Genomic DNA, 27,750 nt, shown 5'->3' with positions numbered 1-27,750 from the left:
TGCTGAGATCAACGCTCAATGCCACGCACTACCACATGCACGCTCTCGACCTCTCTCTTCAGCAGCACCCACTCACTGTCTTAGAGCTGTCCTGCCCCGCAGTTCTATTTCATCCTTCGCCTCATCCGGCGCTTTAACAAAGTACTTTTCTCATTCCTTTTCAGGTGTCAAGGATCATAAGCTTCAACAACTCTTGGACATTAATGCCTCTCTGGAACCTTCCTCCCCTTCACTTCACTCTGATCCCATCCCTTCTTCCAATCTCACCCCTGCCATGTTTTAACTATCCCCTCTGATCTTCCCTTCTCTGGCCCCGAACGTTCAGTCCTCAGCAAAGGCCTGAGCTTCATCCCCTTACGTCCCTACCTCAATGAATTACAAGCTAAGCGCGACGCTGAGCTCTTTTTCCTTTGTTTCCATGCCCACTTCTTTGGCCAGGAGTCTGCGCTCCCCCCCCCCCCCAACCCACACAGCTGACCCTTTCTCCCGTTTTCAGGAATCTCGCTCTACCTGGACCCCTCCCTTTGGCATCTTACCCTCTCTAGATCTTTTCATTGTGAACTGTCGACATGACATCGGTCGTCTCAATTTCTTAGTTCCCCTCACTCACTCCAGCCTACCTCCCTCTGAACTTGCAGCACTCCGCTCTCTCAGATCCAACCCCAACATTGTCATTAAACCTGCTGACCAGGGTGGCATTGTTGTTTGGCGAACCGACCTCTACCTTGCGGAAGCTGAACGCCAACTCTCTGACACCTCCTCCTGCCTTCCCCTCGACCATGACCCTACTACCGAACATTAAGCCATAATTTACCAGACCGTCACTGACCTCATCTCCTCTGGAGATCTTCCCTCCACGGCCACCAACCTCATAGTTCCCCAAGCCCACACAGCTCGCTTCTACCTCCTCCCCAAGATCCACAAATAGGACTGCCCTGGTAGACCCATTGTTTCAGCCTGTTCTTGCTCCACGGAACTGATTTCTTCCAATCTCAACTCTTATTTTTTTCTCCCCATGTCCAGTCTCTTCCCACCTACATCTGCGACTCTTCCAATGCCCTCCGCCACTTTAACAGTTTCCAGTTTCCTGGCCCCAACCGTCTCCTTTTCACTATGGATGTCCAATCCCTCTACACTTCCATCCCCCACCAGGACGGCCTGAGGGCGCTCTGCTTGTTCCTTGAACAGAGGCCCAACCAGTCCCCATCCACCACCACACTCCTCCGCCTGGCTGAACTTGTCCTCACATTGAACAACTTCCCCTTTGAATCCACTCACTTCCTCCAACTTAACGGTGTTGCTCTGGGAACCCGCATGGGTCCTAGCTATGCATGCCTTTTCGTGGGATATGTGGAACATTCTTTGTTCCAGCCCTACTTGGGTCCCTTCTCTCACCTCGTTTTCCGGTACATTGATGACTGTATCGGTGCCGTTTCCTGCTCTCGCTGCAAAGTAGAAAATTTCATTCACATTGCCTCCAATTTCCACCCATCTCGCACCTTCACATGGTCCATCTCCGACTCTTCCCTTCCTCTGCTTCTCTGTCTCCATTTCTGGGGATAGGCTATAGACAAACATTCACTATAAGCCCACTGACTCCCACAGCTACCTGGACTACATTTTCTCCCACCCAGCTTCCTGTAAGGACTCCATTCCATTCTCCCAGTTTCTCGGTCACATCTGCTCTGATGACATCACCTTCCATACTAGTGCCTCTGATATGTCTTCCTTTTTAACTCAACTGAGGGTTCCCCTCTACCGTGGTTGACATGGCACTCGACTGTGCCCATTCTATTTTCCACACTTTTGCTCTCACCCCTTCCCCTCCCTCCCAGAACCAAGATAGGTTTCCCTTGTGCTCACCTTTCACCCCACCAGCCTCCACATTCAACACATCATCCTCTGCCATTTCCGCCACCTGCAACGTGATCCCACCACCAAACACATCTTCCCCTCCCCTCCCTTTTCAGCATTGCAAAGGGACCGCTCCCTTTGCGTCACTCTAGTCTACTCCTTAATCACTCCCTCCCCTTCCCATGGCACCTTCCCATGTAAACGCAGGAGATGCAATACCTGCCCTTTTACCTCCTCACTTCCCATTGTCCAGAGCCCCAAAGGCTCCTTCCAAGTGAAGCAGCGATTTATTTGTACTTCTTTCAAATTAGTATACTGAATTCGCTGCTCACTATGTGGTCTTCTCTACATTGGGGAGACCAGACGCAGATTGGGTGATTGCTTTGCAGAACACCTGTGTTCAGTCCCTAAGTACAACCCCGAGCTTCCGGTCGCCTGTCACTTCAATTCTCTGCTCCACTCCCACTCTGACTTCTCTCTCTTCAGCCTCCTACACTGTTCCAATGAAGCTCAACGGAAGCTCGAAGAACAGCACCTCATCTTTCATTTAGGCATTTTACCGCCTTTTGAACTCTACATCGCGTTCAACCATTGCAGACCATAATCACTGCAGCTATATTTTAATTATTTATTTATTTATTGTTTTTTTTTCTTCTTTTCTGTTTTTTTTTCTCTCTTTCCCACAGTAGCTGGTGATGATTTTTCTCATTTACAACCTGTTGTGTATCTGTAAAGCATGCATTCCCATATTCCGCCACCAGGGAGTGCATCCCTTAAGGCCTGTTCCTCACTCTGGAGTGTCTTAATAAAGACTGAAGTCACTGTTACTTTAACCTCCCTGTGTGCAGTCTCATCTGTGTTAGAAACACAACCATTGGCGCCGAGTATTCGAATCCATGTAAAGATGCAGCAAACCGTGGGCATCCTGGAGAAGTTCTCGGTGGGTGAGGACTGAGAAGCCTATGTCAAACGACTAGACCAGTACTTTGTTGCCAACGAGCTGGACGGAGAAGGAGGCGCTGCAAAAAGGAGAGCGGTCCTCCTCACAGTCTGCGGGGCACCGACCTATAGCTTCATGAAGAATCTTCTGGCTCCGGTGAAACCCACAGATAAGTGATATGAGGAGCTGTGTACACTGGTTCGGGAGCATCTTAACCCGAGGGAGAGCGTGCTGATGGCGAGGTATCGGTTCTACACGTGCCGGCGATCTGAAGGTCAGGAAGTGGCGAGCTACATCGCCGAGCTAAGGCGACTTGCAAGACAAATGTGAATTTGATGGCTACCTGGAGCAGATGCTCAGAGACTTTTTTGTACTGGGCATTGGCCAGTCCTACAAAAACGTTTGACTGTAGAGACACCGACCCTCAGTAAGGCCATTGCGATAGCAAAGGCGTTTATGTCCACCAGTGATAACACCAAACAAATCTCTCAGCACACAAGTGCTAGCAATGTTCATAAATTAACTGGAACTGTGCTTGCGAGCAGAAATGTACAGGGCAGAAACCACAAGTCTGCAACTGCCAGCAAGCCTCAGGTGACCCAGATGACTCAGAGTCCGCAACAAAGGATGAATGCAAGGCAATTCACACCTTGTTGGCATTGTGGAGGCTTCCATTCAGCCTATTCATGCCGCTTCAAAGAGTATGTTTGCAAGAGCTGTGGAACAATGGGGCACCTCCAACAAGCTTGCAGATGAGCTGCAAGCTCTGCAAAACCTGCGAACCACCACGTAACAGAGGAAGATCGGTTCATGGTGGATCAAAGCAATTTCGAGCCTCAGAGAGAGGAGGCAGATGCTGAAGTACACGGGATGCACACATTTTCGACGAAATGTCCATCTATAATGCAAAATGTAAAATTGAATGGCTTACCCGTAGCCATGGAACTGGACACTGTGCTAGCCAATCCATCATGAGTAAAAAGATGTTTGAGAGACTGTGGTGCAACAAGGCACTCGGACCAGCCCCATCCACACGAAACTGAAAACGTACATCAAAGAGCTCATCACTGTCCTGGGCAGCGCCATGGCCAGGCTCGACCTGACTTCGGCCTACATGACGCAGGAGTTGAAGGAGTCTTTGAAGGGCCTCACCTGCATTAACACTCACAAGGGACTGTTCATCTGCAACTGATGCCCGTTTGGAATTCGATCGGCTGCAGCGATCGTCCAGGGAAACATGGAGAGCCTACTCAAGTCGGTACCACGAACGGTGGTTTTTCAGGACGACATATTGGTCACAGGTCGGGACACCGTCGAGCACCTACAAAACCTGAGGAGGTCCTCCAGCGACTGGATCGCGTAGGGCTGCGGCTGAAGAAGTCAAAATGCGTCTTCATGGCAACAGAAATGTAGTTTTTGGGGAGAAAGATCGCGGCGGACGGCATTCGGCCCACAGACGCCAAGACAGAGACTATCAAGAACGCGCCCAGGTCACAGAACGTCACGGAGCTGCGGTCATTCCTGGGACTCAACTATTTTGGTAACTTCCTACGGGGTTAAGCACCCTCTTAGAGCCCTACATGTGTTATTGCGTAAAGGTGAGAACTAGGTATGGGGGAAAAAACCAAGTAATTGCTTTTGAGAAAGCCAGAAACATTTTATGCTCCAACAAGCTGCTTGTATTGTATAACTCATGTAAAAGACTTGTGCCAGCATGTGATGCGGCGTCGTACGGAGTCGGGTGTGTATTACAACAAGCTAACGTTGAGGGGAAGTTGCAACCTGTCGCCTATGCCTCAAGGAGCTTGTCTAAGGCCGAGAGGGCCGACACCATGATTGAGAAAGAGGCATTAGCATGTGTGTTCGGGATAAAGAAAATGCATCAGTACCTGTTTGGCCTCAAATTTGAGCTGGAAACCGATCACAAACACCTCACATCCCTGCTCGCTGAAAGCAAGGGGATAAATACTAATGCCTCAGCCCGCGTACAAAGGTGGGCACTCGCGCTATCAGTTTATTACTATACCAGCTGCCACAAGCCAGGCACCGAGAACTGTGCGGGGGTGGAAATGGCGCAGCCTGCAAACCTGTTGATGGTGGCTTAGCCCGCAAACTTGTTGATGGTCATGGAAGTGTTTGAAAATGATAAATCACCTGTCACGGCCCGCCAGATTAGGACTTGGACCAGCCAAGCTCCTCTGCTGTCCTGAGTAAAAAACTGTGTACTGCATGGGAGCTGGGCCAGCATCCTCGTTGAAATGCAAGAGCTAATCAAGTCGTTCTAACGGAGAAAGGACGAGCTGTCCATTCAGGCAGACTGTCTGTTGTGGGGTAACCGCATAGTGCTACCCAAAAAGGGCAGGGAGACGTTCATCTCGGATCTCCACAGCACACACCCGGGTATAGTAATGATGGAAGCGATAGTTAGATCCCACGTGTGGTGGCCCGATATTGACTCTGACTTAGAGTCCTGTGTATGGCAATGCAGTGTGTGTGCTCAGTTGAGCAATGTGCCCAGAGAGGCATCACTAAGTTTGTGGTCCTGGCCCTCCAGACCATGGTCGAGGATCCATGTCGACTATGCGGGCCCGTTTCTCGGTAAAATGTTCCTGGTAGTGGTGGATGCTTTTTCAAAATGGATTGAATGTGAAATAATGTCGGGAAGCACCGCCACCGCCACCATTGAAAGCCTCAGGGCCATGTTTGCCACCCACGGCCTGCCTGACATACTGGTTGGTGACAACAGGCCACGTTTCACCAGTGCCGAATTTAAAGAATTCATGACCCGCAATGGGATCAAACATGTCACCTTGGCCCCGTCAAAACCAGCCTCCAATGGGCAGGCAGAGCAGGCAGTACAAACAATCAAACAGAGCCTTAAACGAGTCACAGAGGGCTCACTCCAAACCCGCCTGTCCCGAGTACTGCTCAGCTACGGCACGAGACCCCACTCGCTCACAAGGGTGCCCTGGCTGAGCTACTCGTGAAAAGGACACTTGAAACCAGCTCTTGCTGATTCACCACAACCTGCATGATCAGGTAGAGAGCATACGACAGCAACAAAATGTAAACGATGGTCGCGCCACTGTGTCACGGGAAATTGATCTGAATGACCCTGTCTATGTGCTAAACTATGGATATGGTCCCAAGTGGATCGCGGGCACAGTGATAGCTAAAGAAGGGAGTAGGGTGTTTGTAGTCAAACTAGACAATGGACAAATTTGCAGAAAGCACCTGGACCAAACGAGGCTGCGGTTCACAGACTGCCCTGAACAACCCACAGCAGACACCATCTTTTTCGAGTCCACAACACACATCCAAAGGATCAACGACACCACCCCGGACCAGGAAATTGAACCCATCACACCCAACAGCCCAGCAAGGCCAGGCTCACCTCACAGACTTGCAGGGCCAACAACACACCAGTCCAGCGAGGGCACAGCCAACACATCAGAACAGACATTTGTACCGAGGCGGTCTACCAGGGAAAGAAAGGCTCCCGACCGCCTCACCTTGTAAATAGTTTTCACTTTGACTTTGGGGCGGGGGAGTGATGTTGTGTATCTGTAAAGCAAGCACTCCCATGTTCCGTCACCAGGGAGCTCATCCCCTGAAGTCCCAAGGAATCCCAGCATCCCTTGGGAGCACTGTATATAAGCCAGCCCCTAAGGCCTGTTCCTCACTCTGGAGTGTCTTATTAAAGACTGAGGTCGCTGTTACTTTAACCTCCCTGTGTGCAGCCTCATCTGTGTTCAGAACACAACAGCCCTAAGCGAGACCCGGTGGGCAGGGGATGGCCAACTTAAGGAACATGGTGGAGGTTACACCTTTTTCTGGAAAGTAAAATCAGAGGAAGAACGCCACCTTCATGGAGTCGGCTTCGCTGTCAAAAATGAACTGGTCGACCACCTCAAAGACTCCGCCTGCAGGGTTAACGAATGCCTCATGACTCTTCGCCATACCCTATCCCAGAACCAATGCGCCACAGTGATCAGTGCGTACGCCCCAACACTCGATGCAATGGATGAGGCTAAAGAGGGTTTTTATTCCATCCTCGAAACATCCCTGTCCCGCGTCCCCACGGGTGACAAATTGATTCCCCCCAGGTGACTTTAATGCAAGGGTCGGCAAAAACACAGCCTCCTGGGGAGGCATGATTGGTAGAGAGGGGGTTGGGAAAGCCAACTCCAGCGGCATCCTACTCCTGACAAAATGTCTAGAACATGAACTCCTCATCACCAACACCCTGTTCCGCCAGAGGGACAAATACAAGGCATCATGACAACACCCTCGTTCCAAACACTGGCACCTGCTCGACTATGTCATCGTCCGAGCTAGGGATCGCAAGGATCTGGGCATCACCCGCGCCATGACTGGAGTTGACGACTGCTGGACTGACCATCGCCTAATCTGATCCATCATCGATATTAACATAGCCCCAAAGTAGAGGGGACAGCAGAAGCAATGCCGCAAAAAGGTTAATGCCAGGGCACTTAAAGACCCAGCAAAGAGAGCCCTATACAGCCAGGGCCTCACAGCTAATCTGGCGTGCCTTGACCCTGAGATGCTGAATGCCCACAGCGCTTGGTCTGCCCTCCAGGTCTCCATAACCAGTGCCTGTGAAAAGACACTTGGTTACTCAACCAGAAAACATCAGGACTGGTTTGATGAAAATGATCAGGAGATCCAAGAACTAATAGATCATAAGTGCAGAGCACTTCTGAGCCTCAAGCAACAACACAACTCGGGAGCTGCAAAGCAGCATTACAGATGGCTCAAGGCTGAGGTCCAACAAAAAACCCGGGACCTAAAGAACAGGTGGTGGATGGAGAAAGCACAGGAGATACAACAACTGGCCGACAGACACGATACGTGAGGATTCTTCATTGCAGTCAAGGCCACCTACGGTCCAAACTCCCAAGGCCCCACCACACTCCTGGGCAAGAACGGGGAAACACTCATCAAGGACTGAGGCTGTCAAGACCCTCTGGAAGGAGCACTTTAAAAATCTCCTCAATCGAGACTCTGCCTTTGACTCGAGTGTTCTCGACTCCATCCCACAGCATATGACCCGCCACCACCTCAGTGAAACCCCAACGCTGCACGGGGTAGGCAAAGCTATAAAGAAGCTCAAGAATAACAAGGCTACGGGTGTGGATGGAATTCCTGCTGAGGTGCTAAAGTATGGCGGAGAGGCGCTGATGCCGCGGATACATGACTTCATCTTTCTCATTTGGAGGGAGGAGAGCATGCCGGGAGATCTCAGAGATGCAATGATCGTGACCATCTTTAAAAAATGGGGACAAGTCCGACTGCAGCAACTACAAAGGAATCTCCCTGCTATCAGCCACTGGGAAGGTTGTCGCTAGAGTTCTCCTCAACCGTCTTCTCCCTGTGGTCAAAAAACTCCCCCCGGAATCACAATGCAGATTTCTTCCCCTACGGGGCACAATGGACATGATCTTTGCAGCATGACAGCTGCAGGAAAAATACAGGGAGTAGCGCCAGCCCTTATACATGGCCTTTTTTGATCTTACAAAGGCCTTTGACACGGTCAACCATGAGTGCTTGTGGAGCGTCCTCCTCCGTTTTGGATGCCCCCAAAAGTTTGTCAACATCCTTCGCCTGCTCCACGACGACAGGTAGGCCGTGATCCTTATCAGTGGATCTATTACAGACCCAATCCATGTCCGGACCGGGGTCAAACAGGTCTGCGTCATTGCTCCAAACCTCTTCTCAATCTTTCTCGCTGCCATGCTCCACCTTACAGTCAACAAGCTCCCTGTTGGAGTGGAACTAAACTACAGAACCAGTGGGAAGCTGTTTAACCTACACCGCCTCCAGGCCAGGTCCAAGGTCACCCCAACCTCTGTCGTTGAGCTACAGTACGTGGACGACGCCTGTGTCTGCGCACATTCTGAGGCTGAACTCCAGGATGTAGACAATGTTTTCACCGAGGCATATGAAAGCAATGGGCCTTACGCTTAACATCCGTAAGACAAAGGTCCTCCACCAGCCTGTCCTTGCTGCACAGCACTGCTCCCCCCAGTCATCAAGATTCACGGCACAGCCCTCAACAACGTGGACCACTTCCCATATCTCGGGAGCATCTTGTCAACAAAGGCAGACATTGATGCGGAGATTCAACATCGCCTCCAGTGCGCCAGTGCAGCCTTCGGCCGCCTGAGGAAAAGAGTGTTCGAAGACCAGGCCCTCAAATCTACCACCAAGCTCATGGTCTACAGGGCTGTAGTAATACCCGCCCTCCTATATGGTTCAGAGGCATGGACGATGTACAGAAGACACCTCAAGTCGCTGGAGATATATCACCAACGATGTCTCCGCAAGATCCTGCAAATCCCCTGGAAGGACAGGCACACCAACATCAGTGTCCTCACCCAGGCTAACATCCCCAGCATTGAAGCATTGACCACACACGATCAGCTTCACTGGACAGACCACATAGTTCGCATGCCAGACACGAGGCTCCCTAAGCAATTGCTCTACGCGGAGCTCCTTCACGGCAAACGAGCCAAAGGTGGGCAGCAGAAATGTTACAAGGACACCCTCAAAACCTCCCTGGTAAAGTGCGACATTACCACTGACACCTGGGAGACCTTGGCCGAAGACCGCCCTAGATGGAGAAAGTGCATCCGGGAGGACGTTGAGCTCTTCGAATCTCTGCGAGCGTGAAGAGGTCAGGTGCAGCCAGCGGAACGAGCGTGCGGCAAATCAGTCCCACACCCACTTCCCCCGACAAATGTCTGTCCCACCTGTGACAGGGTCTGTGGCTCTCGTATTGGACTGTTCAGCCACCAAAGAACTCACTTTAGGAGTGGAAGCAAATCTTCCTCGATTCCGAGGGAATGCTTATGATGATGGTGATGATGATGTAAGCAGGGTTTTAAACTTGGATCACAAATGTAGAACTAGGAAGAAACAATTACAAAATTAGCAAGCCTCAAATGAGATTAGAGATTAGAGGGCAGATTTGACAAATTAATGATCATGGGACACTGACCTTGGTGCCCCATTCTCTGATCCATGAGCGTGTCGAGTGAGGTTCTATGCCAGGAACTTCACCTTACAACATTCACCCAGATACCCCCATATCCTTCAGAAACACACCTTACTGCTTGAACTCATTAGTCATCATCATCATAGTCAGTCCCTTGGAATCGAGGAAGACTTGCTTCCACTCTTAAAATTAGTTCCTAGGTGGCTGAACAGTCCAATACGTTGGAGTTGTCCATGAAGGTCCTGACGTTCCAGGTCCCGAACTTCATGTTAGAGGAGTGCAAGATGCCTGTGCGTGAGTTCTTTTAACGTGGGGTGGTCATTGCACACTGGCTACCACACGGGCTTAGCTGAGCAAGGTCTTGATCTAGTGGCAAGGGGTTCCAAGATGACTGGAGACCAGGCACTGCTATATGGGCCTAGTTGCCTACGGCAAGATGTTGGCTGCATTTCATTTCATTTTCATATTAATTTTAATCACCATCTCTGATAACTTATCCCCAAACATATAGGCATAATGTGCAAAAGAAAGGAAGTTATGCTAAACCTTTATAAAACAATAGTTGGCCGTTGCTGGAGTATTGTGGCTTAATTCTGGGTACCACAACTTAGGAAGGATGTTAAGGTATTAGCGAGGGTGCAGAGGAGATTTACTAAAATGGTATCAAGAATGAAAGAGTTTAGTTACGTGGAGAGACTAGAAAAACTGGGATTGTTCTTCTTAGAGCAGAGAAGGTTAAGGGGGGATTTGATAGAGCTGTTCAAAATCATGATGGGTTTTTTTGAGTATTGATTCCAGTGAAGGATCGGTAACCAGAAGACACAGATTTAAGGCAATTGGCAGAATGGCCTCCTTCTGTGCATTCTATGGGCTAGACTTTCAGCACATCATCGCCCATATAAGCAGGCTATCGCCCATTTTTGCTGAAAAGTGGAAAGTAGGGTCGAATCATCATCCATTCATCGCCGGCCCAACTTTTGGCACACATAAATGTGCTGCATCGCCCGGCCTCAGGCTATCTCCCAGATGATCACCGACTGCAACTTTTGCCATATCGCCCACACTCTGCTGAGCTGATCGCTCGCCGAAAAGATCGCTGGACAAAAGCTGCACTCACCTGACCTTAACTCGGCACTATAGGCGCCATTTTAAACGTCTGAGGATTTATACTGAAAGGCTGCTTCAAGCGTTTATGAGGAGAATCAATTTGTGAGTGATTTTAAGGGCCTTTTTGACTCTTGCCAATCATCTAATCACATTTGTATCTGTAGAGGACAAATTAAGGGCATTTATAGCAATTTATAGTGATGAGGTCTGTAATTTCTCTACCAGTATTGGTCAATAATCACATGCTGCAGACTGAAGATGGGAGAAGGTATATTGAAGAGAATTATGTGCCCAATCAACGAGATGGCAGACTGCTGCTGTGGAGGAGACCTTACACCCAATGCATTTACAGGGAAAAGCGATCATGCCTGAACTTGTCCAATAACAAGTGCATTAGGAGGCTGCGCTTCTGAAAGGAGGTCATCAGTGAGATATGCCAGCTAATTAAGGGAGATCTTCAGCCTACCAGCACCATCAGGACTGCACTGCCCGTTGATGTTAAGGTTACTGCGGCACTTTCCTTCTATGCATCGGGCTCCTTTCAGGCCTCAGCTGTCGACATTTGCGGTGTCTCTCAGCACGCCATTCGACAGGTGACTGAAGTCCTTTACGCATGCAGGATGGACTTTATAAGCTTCCCTATGACCAGGGAGGCACAGACTGAGAGGGCTTTGAGCAAACTTCCCCAAGGTGCAGGGAGCAATAAACTGTACGCACATCGCCTTGCGAGCACCTTTATAGGATGCGGAGGTATTTCAGAACCGAAAGGGATTCCACTCCCTAAATGTGCAGCTCGTTGTTGACCACAACCAAATAATCATGACAGTAAATGCAAATTTTCCAGGCAGCATCCATGATGCGCACATCTTGCGTGAGAGCACTGTTTCTGACCTGTTTAAGAGTCAGCCACAAGGTCACAGTTGGGTGCTGGGGGATAAAGGATATGGCCTTGCCAGCTGGCTCATGATCCCCCTGCGTAATCCCCAGACAGAAGCCGAGAAGCGCTACAATGAAAGCCATATAGCTACACGCAATGTCTTGGAAAAGACAATTGGAGTTCTGAAGCAGCACTTCGGATGCCTGGACCACTCAGGAAACAACTTATAACTCTTTTAGTGGAGACAAATAAACATTAGGTCAAGTGACCCCCGATCTGGGGGACACTCCAAGGAGGCAACTTACAAGCCCCGTGGTAGTTACGCAGCTGCAAAAACTCTTGCGTCAGCAGCTCATAAATGAACGCTTTGGATGAACTTACACTGGTGACTGTTACAGTTGTGTTACGTTTCATCATTGCCTGGCCTGGCCATGGCCATTGTTTTCAACCATTGTATTCATATTTTACCTTACATCATTAGAAGATACTTCAGGACAATTGTAAAGTTAAATAAAAGAATTTAATAATGAAAGACAAATTTGAAAATTTTTAACTGAAACATATATAACACCTCCCACCCCGAACGTTCAACAATATTTTTAACACAACACAACAATAACGTGGATATTTATTAACAAGAACTAACAATGTAACCCACACCCTGCCCCCACCTCACCCTTCCTACCTGCACCTTTATAGGATGCGGAGGTATTTCAGAACCGAAAGGGATTCCACTCCCTTAATCCTCGAGTAATGGGACCAATACATCTTGCAGCAGGGGACCTCAAGGCCTGCTGCTGTGGGGGGGGTGGGGGTGACGTTGGCAGAATCCCCTCAGTGGCTGGCGGAGAAGTCGTTTCGGAAGAAACGTCTTCCGAGCCAGAAGGAAGTTCTTCCTCCTGGCTCGCATTTGTCCGGTTGGTTGGTGGGACGGCACCTTGCATGCCGCAAGGCATGGACAGCGTCGGTTGTTTGGCCTATTGCCACAATTATGCGCTTAAGGCCCTCTGTTATTCGAGCGGACATTGCGGCAATGTTTCCGGTCAATCCACCAATCACCTGGAGGAGCTCTCGACCAATGTCGATGCTCGTACTTGACAGTGCGACCATGTCCTCGTTAGGATCTGCCCGTTGCAGCGCGTGCCTACCTCGCCGACTCAACCTCCATGGGGTCAGCGTAGGCACTGTACATCTTGGAGTGGCCTGCTGCAAGCTGCTTGGCCCCGCTACTTCATCTGATGATAAAGATGTGGCCACAGGTACCACAGATGACATTGGCTCATCTTCCTCCTCCTCCTTCTCCCCTTCAGTGGTGTCCTCTGCATCCGTGGTGATGACCACCTGCAGTGGGACAGGAGCGGCCTCCCTTTGTGCATCGGGAGTCTGGGGACCTGCAAAACATAATTGAGCTTATTAGAACAGAAGGGTAGACATGAGAATCCTTGCGCTGTGCTGGCATACGTAGGAAGAGCAACACTACTGCAATAAATGTGAACGAGAGATGTTACATATATGATTACATCATATGGTTGTACATCTATAGAATTCACTGCCCCAGTCAGCTGTGGAGGTTGGATCATTGAATATATTTCATCATCATAGGCAGTCCCTCGAATCGAGGATGACTTGCTTCCACATCAAAAAGTTCACAGGTGTTTCAATGAAGAACCTAAAATTCCAGGTCCCGAACTAAATCTTGAAGGGTGGAAGATGCCTGTGTGTGAATTTTTTTAAAGTGTGGTGACCAGCCACCACATGGGCTTGACAGAGCTAGGTCTTGGTCCAGTGGCAAGGATTAACCAAGACGACTGGAGACCAGCTCTGCTGCACGGACCTAGTGCACTCCCATATTGCAGTATGGGCTGGCCCGTGCTGCCCCTGGGCCCTCGCCTCTTATGGGTCCCAAACTCACGCTTCTGCTGGGCCCCAATCACATCCCTTTACAATCTCTCGCCGCTCCTTCACTCCAACCTCGTCGCTCCTGCTGTACCTGCCCATGCTCCAATCACTGACCTGGATCTTGGTGACATCCCTCTTCACTGCCGTTGCTCTCCTGCTCAATATAGATTGTGAATAGCTGAGGCCCAAGTACTGATCCTTGCAGTACCCCACTAGTTACAGTCTGCCACCTTTAAAATGACCTGTTTATTCCTTCCATTTAAGGTGGAGATAGACAGGTTTTTGAATGATAAGGGAGTCAAGGATTATGGGGAGGTGGAGCTGAGTCCATGATCAGATCAGCCATGATCTTATTAAATAGCAGAGCAGGCTCGAAGGGCGAGATGGCCTACTCCTGCTCCTATTTCTTATGTTCTTATGTTGTTAATCTGAGAGTAATACAGACATCATTCATATATTATAATGAAATGGCGTTACATTACTTTGAATTACCACTGGTTTACCACTGCTTTACACATTACTCACGTGGCGCAACAACGGGATCTGCACCACCAAGGGTGGCAGAACGACGGTAGCTGCCCACTAGTGCTGCGGCACGTTCCTCCAAGTCACTGAGCAGCTGTAGCTGAGCAGGGCCTCCTCCAGTGCGCCTCTGCGTGGATCGATTCTTAGATACCTTCCTCGACAAACGTGACAAGAGCATGGCATAAGCTAATTGACTAGGTACTATTATGGAAAGACAACAGATTCTAACGTTATATGCTAATATGCTTTGTATCCACATGGTTATAACATCTACGTTTAGAGAAAATATTTAATAAGATCGTGTTTAGTAACTAATGCTTGACACCAAACATTTCATGTACAATCTCCAGGAAGGGCCCCATCCACGGGCCGTTGCATTCTGCGCCTGAGGGGAGGTATGCGGTTTATTTGACTTGATGGAGGTCCCCCGGGATTGGGGGGGGGGGGGAAATCAGGACCGCTGGTGAGCTTGGCAATGACAGGAGTGTAATGGGAGGGGGCACCGTGTCCATGGGCTGTGCTCTGAGACCGCCATGTGGCCGGAGCTAATGTCCCAAAGTGTCCCAGGGCAGACAGTGAGCCAGGGTAGCTCTCCCTCAGTCCAGGTTGGGTCACTGTATAAGTGACAGCAGCCAGAGAGACTGACACAGTCTGGTTAAAGGTGAGCAGACATCTCAGTGCTCAGTCGTGCCTCATCCACCAACGTAACCCAAAAGGAGACGGTGCTAAAAGTAGACTTAAAAGGCGCAGGTTCCGAACTCAGTTCAAATCTTAGCAGGGTATCTACGCAAGAATACCAGCTTAATTACAATCCAGCAGATTTACATATTCAGTGGATCATTACAATTTAAAATCTATTTAATACTTACTCTTGCCGAAGCAACCAGGCTGTTCCACCTCTTGCGGCACTAGTCCGATTCCCTCCGCTCGTGGGACACCGAGGACATCACATCGGCGATCTCGCCCCAAATCTTGTGATATTGCCAGGGTGGAGATTTCCCACGCTCACCCTGGGCTAATTGGGCCCACCGAGTTTCCACCTCATGGACCAATGCTTCATTCCCTTCATCGGAGAAGGGTTTTGCCTTCCTTCTCCCTGAAATTTCACTTTCCCCCGACTCTTCTCGAGACATCTCAATTTAATTTAATTGCTTTCTACACTCTTTCATTAAATCCTTCCACCACAAACACTCTCTCTCCCTTCCTTTGTCTTCTGCGCATGCGCAGATGACCCCTGACCTCCCAAATCGCAGGAAAACTTCTTTGCAACAAAAAAAAACCCGCATGCACAGAACGGCCGTTGCCATGGACGTCAGCATTCCACATCGCTAAGGCCCATTTCGCATCACTAAGGCCCATTCCACATTGCTAAGGCTACCGCCCAAAATAAAAAGCCGAAAGTAGTGCTCAAAAAAATGGGCAATCTTCCAGCATTCCTGAAAAATAAAAAATCACTAAAACCGGAACATCCCCCATTTTTGCAATCTTAATGGAAAGTCTAGCCCTATGATGCTACAACCATTTTGTAAAAATAAATTCTGCTTAACTTTCCTTACTCCACACCTGCTGGCAGTGCATATCAGAAATTTTGGCTGTCTATGATTTTCTAGCCATTCATTTTAAAAACATAAGAACATAAGAACATAAGAACATAAGAATTAGGAACAGGAGTAGGCCATCTAGCCCCTCGAGCCTGCTCCGCCATTCAATAAGATCATGGCTGATCTGGCCGTGGACTAATGGTCTAAATATTGTGATCAGCATAACCCCACTCCCTCCTGCAAGGCATGCTTCCCTGCTGGCAGTATGAACTAAAATATTACCCCCATCATGAATTAAATTGATGGAAAATTAATTTATTTTCCTTTCAGCTGTCCTTGAGCCACACATTTGCTGCAACTGAGACTCAAGAGATGGGTAGGCAGCCTGCTCCCAGGCTTCCAGCTAAGCTCCTTTAAGAACATAAGAATTAGGAACAGGAGTAGGCCATATGGCCCCTCGAGCCTGCTCCAACATTCAATAAGATCATGGCAGATCTTCGACCTCAACTCCACTTTCATGCCCTATCCCCATATCCCTGAATTCTTCTGGAGTCCAAAAATCTATCTATCTCAGCCTTGAATATAGTCAATGACTAAGCATCCACAACACTTAGGGTCAGAGAATTCCAAAGGTTCACAACTCTCTGAGTGAAGAAATTCTTCCTAATTTCAGCCTTAAAAGGCTGGCCCCTTATCCTGAGACTACGCCCCCTAGTTCCAGACTCTCCAGCCAGGAAAACAATCTCTCAGCATTTATTCTGTCAATCCCCCTCAGAATCTTATGTTTCAATGGGATCACTTCTCATTCTTCTAAACGCCAGAGAATAAGGCCCAATCTACTCAATCACTCCTCTTAGGACAACTCTCTCATTCCAGGAATCAATCTAGTGAACCTTCATTGCACTGCTTCTAAGGCAAGTATATCCTTCTTTAAATAAGGAGACTAAAACTGTGCACAGTACTTCAGATGTGATATCACAAGAGCCCTGTACAATTGTAGCAAGACTTCCTTACTCTTGTATTCCAATAATATAGGCCAACATGCCATTTGCCTTCCTAATTGCTTGCTGTACCTGCATGCTAACTCGCTGGGCTAGATTTTACACTTTTGTGCTTATCGCCAAAAATTGGACGTTATTTCCGGCATGGTCGGTAAAAATGGGTTTTCAGATCGCCGGCCTCTCGCCCATTCTCAAAGCACCTAGTCTCCATTTTATAAAATGGGCGTTACCGCAAATGATATAAAATGGGCAGTAGCGTTAAATCTCTCGGACCTTCTGCCGTAAAGTGTCACCGTCCTTAGCAATGGCAAGGCAACGCTCGATTTCCGCAATTCAGGAGGTCAAGGGGCATCATTACATGCGCAGAAGAGGAGACAGAGAGAGAGAGGGAGCTCAGAGGGACTGAAGGCGTGTCTGGGTGTGGTGTGGCTGCTTTGGAAGGAAAGAGGAAGACTTTAGAGCTTCACTGCAACTAGGGAAACAAAACTTAGCTGTTACCAGCCACACATTTGCCTGAATTTGGCCTATAATGGAGGGAGACGAGGAGACATCACAGCACGCTGTGGAGTGACGCTGGAGAGAGCAGTGAGGTGGGAGAGGAGCACATTGGAGGGCGCAAAAGAGCGAGGAGGTTCTCGGACGAGGCAAATGCCTCCCTCCTGCAGGAGGTCGAGTTACATTGGGGTGATTTGACCCAGGGAGGGCGTGGAAAGCCCACCCCAAAGACCTACCAGAAGATATGGACTGAGATAGCCGAGGTGGTCTCGTCGGCGACCAACGAGGTGCGTGAGGGCAACCAATGCCTCAAACGATAGAACGACCTTGTGGGATTCGCAAGAGTAAGTATTACATTGAATTTACATGTGCTTATGTATTTATACAATTTGATTTGTAACAGTCATAAGTGACTATCATCAGATGTGAAGTCTTTCACTTTTACCGGGAATGTTGTAGTCAAAGCCTGCAGTCACGGTGCACGTCTTTAGGTAAAGAATGATAATTATCATAATAAGCATGATTACATCTGTCGGTTATGTGTTGTATCAGTGTCTGTGACAGTACCTAGTAATGATATCATGCAATGATCTCATGCCATGTCAGCCTGTCACCTGTTACACAAGAAGCTATCGATAATGAGGTCCGTGCAGAGGGGAATGGGTGGGGGGCCACCAGTCCCCAGTGACATCACTGAGATGGAGGAGCGGGTGCTCGCATTCGTGGGGAAGTACACCTGGACAGCCACGGAACCATTTGCAGACCCTGAAGTGATGTCACGTGAGTAAAGCTTACACCATTGCGTGATGTAAAGTCAATAGATGCCACATCCACTCCTATCCGAACAATCATATATGATAGATGATTTCTAAAATTGTCCTAGAACTAATGCTGGCCTAATGAAAATCATTGCAATGCAAATGTGTTGATGGTCATGAAATGTGATGTCTGCGATGATCTTGATAGCGGTGGTGCTTTTGTCGTGCATGTGCTGTGTGTAGCGCTGGACTCACCTTGTCACCCTAGCACCCCCTTCTCCTCTAATAACCTCATTTGTGTTTTGCAGCTCAGCCAGCAGCGCGGACCCAGGCAAGACCACAGAGGCCAGAAGGTGGGGGCGCGGGGCCCGACTTTCCGGACGATCCTACATCTGGTGCTGAGGAACTCCAATTCTCACCCGTCAATCCACTGGGTCTGTTCTCCACGGATGACAGCACAGAGTTCGAGGAACCTGCATCGCCACGCTCCAGAAGCCATTCCACCCCAAGGCCATCTAGTGGTCCTCCGATCATTCCTGCCTCCACTCTTGAGGTACCAGCCCCAAGCACCTCACCACATGGCACCCCATTTGTTCCCAAGATGGCGCCGACCCCGCGAAGGCCTCGTGGACGCAGCAGGTCTGTTCCACAAGCGCCACGTGAGAGCGGAGCGATGGTACAGTTGTCCAGGAGGACTGTAGACATTGGTGACCAGCTCATCGAAGCATTGGGGGGCATATCCCGACAGCTGGCCACCGAGTACATTCCGCGGATGGCGGAGACCCTGGAGGCGATAGCCAGGAACACTGCTGGCACAGGCCTCCCAGTGGTCCCAAAGCCCAGCATTCCACCCCTACGTTCCGCACCACCACTGCGAACGACAGATGAGAGCAAGGACCAAGATCCTGCTTCTGCATCAGAGAATGTTGCCCCCTCGGCACCCCTTGCTCCTGTACCCGTACAACCACCGCATCTGCCTTCATCCCCCCCCAATGAGGCACCCTGAGGAGCTCCTCGGCCAGGCACCGTAGAGCGAGGAGGAGAAGGGGTAGAGGTGGGGAGAAGGGGAGGGGGGAAGGAAAGTGAGGTGCATGTCCGTAGGTGATGGCTGTGTTATATATCTATCTGGGTGTATGCAATTTGTTGTAATGTATGGGGAGAGGGGACCACCCTCCTGCTTTGTATTCTGTGTTGCTGGACATGTTGACCATTTGATTGATGTCAATGGTAGAAAAAGTAAGGTGTGTGCGGGGGTTGGGTGTTATTGCCTGTGATACTTATGATTTCAGATCAATGTTGGTATAAAAAAAATTTTATTGAACATTGTCTCAGATAGCTGGACCGTTACACACTGGTGATTCCTTAACATGAATGGGTTAAATAAAATTTAACTTCAATCAATGTAAACTTTAACTGGCACCAAGGTGATGGGCACCATTGATGTCTGAGCTGCACATACACAGTACTGTGTCAGCGTTGTCACTCACGTCAATGTTCTTTCAGGCAAATCGTTCAGATATCAGCTCCTCATGTAAGTCTTGCAGCTATGTAGCCACCACGGGCCCTTTCCTGCAGTCTGGAGGGGGTCGTGGGCATGGTTGTATAGCCGGTCTGATTGTCTGGCCCTAGGTCAGCGTCCAGCCCCTCATCGTCCTCTTCCACTCTCTCCCTTCTAGCAATTCTTGCCCCCTCCTGCTAGCCAGGTTGTGCAGCATGGAGCATATGATCACGAATTTAGCTACTTGCTCGGGGTTGTATTGTAGTTCCCCGCCTGAGTGTTCCAGACATCTGAAACGCTGCTTAAGCACAGTTATTGTTTTCTGGACCACATTGCGTGTGTCTCTGTAGCTCCGGTTGTATCGCTTCTCGGCCTCAGTGTGGGTGTCACGCAGGGGGGGTCATCAGCCAGGTGGCTAGGCCATATCGGTTATCACCAAGCATCCAGCATTGTCCTTGTGGCTGACTCTTAAAGATGTCAGAGGCAGCACTCTCACGCAGGATGTGAGCCTCATCGAAGGTGCCCGGACATTTGGCATTCACTGCCATGATGACCTGGTTGTGGTCGACAACTAGTTGGACCTTCAGGGAGTGAAATCCTTTTCTGTTACGAAAACACTCCAGGTCCTGAGAAGGTGGCCGCATGGCGATGTGAGTGCACTGTATAGCTCCCTGCACCCTGGCGAACTTAACAATGCGGTAGAATGCTCCAGCCCTGTCAGTCTGAGCCTCCGTGATTATGGGGAAGTTGATAAAGTCCATCCTTCTCGCGTACAGGGTTTCCGTGACCTGTCTAATGCAGCGATGGGTTGCATGGTGAGACAGAGGGCAAATCTCGACCGCGGAGGCCCGAAAGGAACCGGACGCGTAGAAAGACAGTGCTGCGGTGACCTTGACCTCGACCGACACTGATGTCTTGTTGGCAGGCTGCATATCTGGCCTGATGAGCTCACATATTTCATTGATCATCCCCTTGTGAAAGCGCAGTCTCCGAAGGCAGGTGTAGTCAGACACATTGAGGTAAGACCTCTTTTCCTTGTACGTGTAGGGTATGTATGGTCTGGCCCTCCTCATTCTTGCACATCTTAAATTGGGGACATAATGATGTGCATCACACGTTGAGCCATCTGCACTCTGCAGCATCTGCGTATTAATCGATGCAGGCTGAGAAATGGCTGGCCCCATTGCAATGAAAGTATAATAGCGATTGATCAGAAGCAATAATTTCCTCCATCCAGGGGAAACAGCCTGTCAGCATCTACCCTGTCATTCAGGTTTCAATGAGATCACCACTCATTCTTCTAAACTCCAGAGAGTATAGGCCCTTTCGACACAATCTCTTATCATAAGACACTCCTCTCATTCCAGGAATCAATCCAGTGAACCTCCGTTGTACCTCCTCCAAGGCAAGCATATCCTTCCTTAGATAAGGAGACCAAAACATAAGAACATAAGAACATAAGAATTAGGAACAGGAGTAGGCCATCTAGCCCCTCGAGCCTGCTCCGCCATTCAACAAGATCATGGCTGATCTGGCCGTGGACTCAGCTCCACTTATCCGCCTGCTCCCCATAACCCTTAATTCCCTTATTGGTTAAAAATCTATCTATCTGTGATTTGAATACATTCAATGAGCTAGCCTCAACTGCTTCCTTGGGCAGAGAATTCCACAGATTCACAACCTTCTGGGAGAAGAAATTCCTTCTCAACTCGGTTTTAAATTGTCTCCCCCGTATTTTGAGGCTGTGCCCCCTAGTTCTAGTCTCCCCGACCAGTGGAAACAACCTCTCTGCCTCTATCTTGTCTATCCCTTTCATTATTTTAAATGTTTCTATAAGATCACCCCTCATCCTTCTGAACTCCAACGAGTAAAGACCCAGTCTACTCAATCTATCATCATAAGGTAACCCCCTCATCTCCGGAATCAGCCTAGTGAATCGTCTCTGTACCCCTCCAAAGCTAGTATATCCTTCCTTAAGTAAGATGACCAAAACTGCACGCAGTACTCCAGGTGGGGCCTCACCAATACCCTGTACAGTTGCAGCAGGACCTCCCTGCTTTTGTACTCCATCCCTCTCGCAATGAAGGCCAACATTCCATTCGCCTTCCTGATTACCTGCTGCACCTGCAAACTAACTTTTTGGGATTCATGCACAAGGACCCCCAGATCCCTCTGCACTGCAGCATGTTGTAATTTCTCCCCATTCAAATAATATTCCCTTTTAATGTTTTTTTTTCCAAGGTGGATGACCTAACACTTTCCGACATTGTATTCCATCTGCCAAACCTTAGCCCATTCGCTTAACCTATCTAAATCTCTTTGCAGCCTCTCTGTGTCCTCTACACAACCCGCTTTCCCACTAAGCTTTGTGTCATCTGCAAATTTTGTTACCCTAAACTCTGTCCCCTCTTCCAGGTCATCTATGTATATTGTAAACAGTTGTGGTCCCAGCACCGATCCCTGTGGCACACCACTAACTACCGATTGCCAACCTGAAAAGGACCTATTAATCCCGACTCTCTGCTTTCTGTTCGTTAGCCAATTCTCGATCCATGCTAATACATTTCCTCTGACTCCGCATACCTTTATCTTCTGCAGTAACCTTTTGTGTGGCACCTTATCGAATGACTTTTGGAAATCCAAATAGACCACTAGGTACACCTCTATCCACCATGCTCGTTATATCCTCAAAGAATTCCAGTAAATTAGTTAAACATGATTTCCCCTTCATGAATCCATGTTGCGTCTGCTTGATTGCACTATTCCTATCTAGATGTCCCGCTATTTCTTCCTTAATGATAGCTTCAAGCATTTTCCCCACTACAAATGTTAAACTAACCGGCCTATAGTTACCTGCCTTTTGTCTGCCCCCCTTTTTTAAACAGAGGCGTTACATTAGCTGTTTTCCAATCCGATGGTACCTCCCCAGAATCCAGAGAATTTTGGTAGATTATAACGAATGCATCTGCTATAACTTCTGCCATCTCTTTTAATACCCTGGGATGCATTTCATCAGGACCAGGGGACTTGTCTACCTTGAGTCCCATTAGCCTGTCCAGCACTACCTCCCTAGTGATAGTGATTGTCTCAAGGTCCTCCCTTCCCACATTCCCGTGACCAGCAATTTTTGGCATGGTTTTTGTGTCTTCCACTGTGAAGACCGAAGCAAAATAATTGTTTACGGTCTCAGCCATTTCCACATTTCCCATTATTAAATCCCCCTTCTCATCTAGTAAGGGACCAACATTTACTTTAGTCACTCTTTTCCGTTTTATATATCGGTAAAAGCTTTTACTATCTTTTTATGTTTTGCGCAAGTTTACTTTCATAATCTATCTTTCCTTTCTTTATTGCTTTCTTAGTCATTCTTTGCTGTCGTTTAACATTTTCCCAATCTTCTAGTTTCCCACTAACCTTGGCCACCTTATATGTTTTTGGTTTTTAATTTGATACTCTCCTTTATTTCCTTGGTTATCCACGGCTGGTTATCCCTTCTCTTACCGCCCTTCTTTTTCACTGGAATATATTTTTGTTGAGCATTATGAAAGAGCTCCTTAAAAGTCCTCCACTGTTCCTCAATTGTGCCACTGTTTAGTCTGTGTTCCCAGTCTACTTTAGCCAACTCTGCCCTCATCCCACTGTAGTCCCCTTTGTTTAAGCATAGTACGCTTGTTTAAGACACTACTTCCTCACCCTCAATCTGTATTACAAATTCAACCATACTGTGATCACTCATTCCAAAAGGATCTTTTACTAGGAGATATCGCTTATTATTCCTGTCTCATTACACAGGACCAGATCTAAGATAGCTTGCTCCCTTGTAGGTTCTGTAATATACTGTTCTAAGAAACAATCCCGTATGCATTCTATGAATTCCTCCTTAAGGCTATCCCGTGCGATTTGATTTAACCAATCGATATGTAGGTTAAAATCCCCCATGATTACTGCCGTTCCTTTTTCACATGCCTCCATTATTCCCTTGATTATTGTCCGCCCCACCATGAAGTTATTATTTGGGGGCCTATAAACTATGCCCACCAGTGACTTTTTCCCCTTACTATCTCTAATCTCCACCCACAATAATTCAACATTTTGTTCATTAGAGCCAATATCGTCTCTCACAACTGCCCTGATATCATCCTTTATTAACAGAGCTACCCCACCTCCTTTCCCTTCTTGTCTCTCTTTCCGAATTGTCAGATACCCCTGTATGTTTAATTCCCAGTCTTGGCCACCCAGCAACCACGTTTCAGTAATGGCCAACAAATCATACCCATTTGTAATGATTTGCGCCGTCAACTCATTTACTTTGTTTCGAATGCTGCGTGCGTTTAGGTAGAGTGTTTTAATACTAGTTTTTAAACCATGATTTTTAGTTTTGACCCCTCCTGCAGCCCCTTTATATTCATACATATTGTCCCTTCCTATCACGTTGTGGTTTACACTTACCCCAGTGCTACTCTGCTCTGTTGCCTCCTGCCTTTTGCATTCTTTCTTGGAGTTCTGTTCATCTGAGCTCTCACCCACTCTAACTAGCTCAGAGCCCTCTCCTGGTTTCCCATCCCCCTGCCAAGCCAGTTTAAAGCCCTCCCAACCACACTATCAAAACCACCCGCGAGAACATTGGTCCCGTCTCTGTTGAGGTGTAACCTGTCCGACTTGTACAGGTCCCACCTACCCCAGAAGCGGTCCCAATTGTTCAGGAAACTAAAGCCCTCCCTTATACACCAATGCCCCAGCCACGTTTTTATCTGACTAGCCTTCCTATTTCTACCCTCACTAGTACGTGGCACTGGCAGTAATCCCGAGATTACTACTAGGGGGATCAAGGGGTATGGCGAGAAAGCAGGAATGGGGAGCTGAAGTTGCATGTTCAGCCATGAACTCATTGAATGACGGTGCAGGCTCGAAGGGCCAAATGGCCTACTCCTGCACCTATTTTCTACGTTTCTATGTTTCTATTACCACCTTTGAGGTCCTGGCTTTCAATCTTACTCCTGGCTCCCTAAACTCAGCTTTCAGGACCTCACCCCTCTTTCTACCTATGCCATTAGTACCAATGTGGACCACAACCACTGGCCATTCCCCTTCCCTCCCCAGAATGCCCTGCAGTCGCTCAGTGACATAATTGACCCTTGCACCAGGGAGGTAACACACCATCCTGATGTCACTTTTGCTGCCGCAGAAGCGCCTATCTGCTACCCTAACTATTGAATCTCCTATCACTATAGTCCTTACCGTCTTCTTCCTCCCCCCCTGTGCAGCTGAGCCACCCACGGTGCTGTGGACTTGGCCCTGGCTGCACTCCCCAGAGGCATCACTGCCCTTGCCAGTAGTCAGAATAGAGTACCGGTTGGAGAGCGGGATAGCCTCAGGGGACTCCTGCACTACCTGCCTCGCCATACTCTTGTGTGCGACGGTCACCCATTCCCTTTCCTCCTGTACCCCTTTAATCTGTGGGGTGACCAACGCCTGAAACGTGCTATCCACGTACCTCTCATTCTCTCGGATGCTCCTCAGTGCCTCCAGTCCTCGCTCAAGCTCCGAGACTCGGCGCTCGAGTTGGAGGAGCTGGAGACACTTCCTGCACATGTGGTCATCTCCGTTGCGGGAAGCATCCAGGAATTCCCACATGGCACACGTGTTGCATTCCGTTTGAACGAGCTGCCCTGCCATCCCACTAGTTACCCTTAAATTACCCAGTAAAAACACTGACTCCCACTACACACACTAAACAGCTATTTAGTAATTTATCCTCTTATCTATTACAACACAAAATCAAAGATATACTCACCAGCTGATCAGCCAACCACTTACTAGCTTGGCTGTGACGTCACTTTTTGATTTCTTGTCCCTCCTCCCCACACTGCTCGCTCACTGACTGCCGCTGGGCCTTTGTAGGCCCCAGACCCCGGACTGCCGCTGACGTTGCTCCTCCCCGCACTGCTCGCTCACCGACTGCCGCTGGGCCTTTGTAGGCCCCAGACCCCGGACTGCCGCTGACGTTGCTCCTCCCCGCACTGCTCGCTCACTGACTGCCGCTGGGCCTTTGTAGGCCCCAGACCCCGGACTGCCGCTGACGTTGCTCCTCCCCGCACTGCTCGCTCACCGACTGCCGCTGGGCCTTTGTAGGCCCCAGACCCCGGACTGCCGCTGACGTTGCTCCTCCCCGCACTGCTCGCTCACCGACTGCCGCTGGGCCTTTGTAGGCCCCAGACCCCGGACTGCCGCTGACGCTGCTCCTCCCCACACTGCTCGCTCACCGACTGCCGCTGGGTCTTTGTAGGCCCCAGACCCCGGACTGCCGCTGGCGCTGCTCCTCCCCACACTGCTCGCTCACCGACTGCCGCTGGGCCTTTGTAGACCGCTGACCCCGGACTGCCGCTGACGCTGCTCCTCCCCGCACTGCTCGCTCACCGACTGCCGCTGGGCCTTTGTAGACCGCTGACCCCGGACTGCCGCTGACGCTGCTCCTCCCCGCACTGCTCGCTCACCGACTGCCACTGGGCCTTTGTAGGCCCCAGACCCCGGACTGCCGCTGACGCTGCTCCTCCCTGCACTGCTCGCTCACTGTACACAGTACTCCAGATGTGGTCTCACCAAGGCCCTGTACAATTGTAGCAAGACTTCCTTACTCTTATACACCAACCCCCTTGCAATAAAGGACAATATGCAATTTGCCTTCCTTATTGCTTGCTGTACCTGCATGCTAGCTTCTGTGTTTCTTGCACAAGGACACCCAAATCTCTTTGAACACCAACATTTGAAAGTTTCCCACCATTTAAAAAATATTTTGTTTTTCTATTCTTCCTACCACTACATTATACTTTATCTGCCACCTTACTGCCCATACACTTAGTCTATCTCTATCCCTTTGCAGACGCTTTGTGTTCTCCTCACAGTTCACTGTCCCACCTAGCTTTGTATCAACAACAAACTTGGATATATTAAACTCTGTCCCTTCATCTAGGTCATTAATATAGATTGTAAATAGCTGAGGCTCCATCACTGATCCTTGTGACACCCCACTAGTTACAGCCTGCCAACCTGAAAAAGACCCATTTATTCCTACTCTGTTTTCTGTCCATTAACCAATCCTCTACCCATGATAATACATTACCTCCAATCCCATGAGCCCTTATCTTGTGTAATAACCTTTTATGTGGCATCTTATCGAATGCCTTTTGGAAATCCAAATATACATCCACTGGTTCCCCTTTATCTATCCTGCTAGTTACATCCTCAAAAAACTCAATAAATATGTTAAACACCACTTCCCTTTCATAAAACCATGTTGACTCTGTCTAGTCATGTTATGATTTTCTAAGTGCCCTGATACCACTTTCTTAACAATGTATTCCAGCATTTTCCCGACGACTGATATCAGGCTAACTGGCATGCAGTTCCTCGCTTTCTCTCTCCCTCCTTTCTTGAATACTGGTGTTATATTTTCTACCTTCCAATCTGCTGGGTCCGTTCTAGAATTTAGGGAATTTTGAAAGATCAAAACTAATGCATCCACAATCTCTGCAGCCACCTCTTTTAGAACCCTAGGATGTAGGCCGTCAGGTTTAGGGGATTTGTCAGTTTTTAGTCCCATTAGTTTCACTCGTATTTTTTCTCTACTTATATTAATTACATTAAGTTCCTCACCCTCATTAGACACTTGGTTCCCCACCATTTTATGTATGCTTTTTACATCATCTATTGCGAAGACCGATACAAAATATTTGTTTAATGTTTCTGCCATTTCCTTATTCCCCATAATAATTTCTCCTGCCTCAGCCTCTAAGGGACCAATGTTTACTTTTGCTACTCTCTTCCTTTTTGCACACTTGTAGAAGCTCATACAATCTGTTTTTATATTTCTTGTTAATTTTCTCTGTCTGTTTTTTTCCCTTTTTATCAATTTTTGGTCATCCTTTGCTGGTTTCTGAAACTCTCCCAATCCTCAGGCTTACTACTATTCGTCGCAATATTATAAGCTTCTTCTTTCAATCTAATGCTATCCTTATCTTCTTTAGTTAGCCAGGGATGGATCACTTTTCCTGTGAAGTTTTTGTTGCTCCATGGAATGTATTTTTGTTGATAATTAAGAAATATTTCTTTAAATGCTAGCCACTGCTTATCTACTGCCATATCTTTTAATCTATTTTTCCAACCTTCCTTAGACAACTCACCCTTCATACCTATGTAATTGGCTTTATTTAAGTTTAAGACTCTACTTTCGGACTTAG

This window comes from Pristiophorus japonicus, chromosome 1, assembly GCF_044704955.1.
Source record: "Pristiophorus japonicus isolate sPriJap1 chromosome 1, sPriJap1.hap1, whole genome shotgun sequence".
NCBI lineage: Eukaryota > Metazoa > Chordata > Chondrichthyes > Pristiophoridae > Pristiophorus > Pristiophorus japonicus.
Note: the sequence above shows the minus strand (reverse complement) of the source record.